Genomic DNA, 1,496 nt, shown 5'->3' on the forward strand with positions numbered 1-1,496 from the left:
CGCCTTGTAGGCACGTGAGCGTGTAGGTTATATTACATGTTTGTGTGAAGCTATGTGCAGAAGTACTCAGGTCTCAGACCATGGTAGGCTGTAAGCACTCAGGTCTCAGACCATGGTAGGTTGTAAGCAGACGAAGTACATCAACCATGGAATTACCGTGACAGTATATCAACACTTCAATAACAACAATGCATAATGGCAAGAGTAGATAATAACACATGTGTTATTATCTACTCTTGATCAAGCCTTGTGAAGGGTCAACACAACACACCTTCACACGTGTCCTTGTGTGTAATGTGTTACGTGACGTAGTGGCGGCATGCGTGCGTGCGCGTCTGTAGTCTCTGTTTTACACGCTTACCTCCCCCCCCCCGACTCTCTCTCCACTCTTGTCACTGCATCCTGTCTCTGTTTCGTCTCCTCCTGTTTCCACGCGTACCGTCGGCCCCCCCCCCGGATCTCTCTCCACCATGCCCTGTGCTCTGATTTGTCTTCCTCCTGTTTACCACGCGTATCGCCCCACCCCCGATCTCTCTCCACTCATCCTGTCTCTGTTTCGTCTTCCTCCTGTTTACCACGCGTACCTCCCCCCCCGATCTCTCTCCACTCATTGCTCCTGTACTGTTTCGTTCTTCTCCTGTTTGCACGCGTACCCCCCCCCCCCATCCTCTCTCCGTACTATCCTGTCTCTGTTTCGTGCTTCCTCCTGTTTTTCCGACGCGTACGCCCGTCTCGCCACCCGATCTCTCATCCACTCATCCTGTCTCTGTTTCCGTCTTCTCCTCGTTTACGCTCACGCGTACCTCCGCCCCCGATCTCTCTCGCACTCATCTGTATGCTGTTTTCGCCTCCTTCCTCCTGTTTTCCACGCGTACCTCCCCCCCCCCCCCCCCGATCTCTCCTCACACTCATCTGTAGTGTTCGTCTTCTCCTTGTTTACCACGGCGTACCTCCCCCCCCCCAGATTCTCTCGCTACATCCTGTCTCTTGTTCGTCCTTCCTCCTGTTTATACGGCACGCGTACCTCCCCCCCCCCCCCGATGCTCTCTCCACTCATCGCTGTCTCTGTTTGTCTTCTTCCTGTTTTCACGCGTACCTCGCTCCGATTCCTCTCCCACTGCATCCATGCTCTCTGTTTCGTGCTTCCTCCTGGTTACTCACGACGTACTCCCCCCCCCCCCCGATCTCTCTCCACTCATCCTGTCTCTGTTTCGTCTTCCTCCTGTTTACCACGCGTACCTCGCCCCCCGATCTCTCTCCACTCATCCTGTCTCTGTTTCGTCTTCCTCCTGTTTACCACGCGTACCCCCCGTCTCTGCTCGCAGCTCATCACTGTCTCTGTTTCGTCTGTCCTCTGTTTACCACGCGTACTCGCCCCCCCGGCCTCTCTCTCCACTCATTGAGGTGACTGTCTCTGTTCGTCTTCCTCGCTGTTATGTTCCAACGCGTACGCTTCGCTCCCGTCTCTGTCTCCTCATTGTCTTGTTTCTTTCTCT

The sequence above is a fragment of the Priapulus caudatus genome, unplaced genomic scaffold, assembly GCF_000485595.1.
Source record: "Priapulus caudatus unplaced genomic scaffold, Priapulus_caudatus-5.0.1 Scaffold1709, whole genome shotgun sequence".
NCBI classification, from domain to species: domain Eukaryota; kingdom Metazoa; phylum Priapulida; class Priapulimorpha; order Priapulimorphida; family Priapulidae; genus Priapulus; species Priapulus caudatus.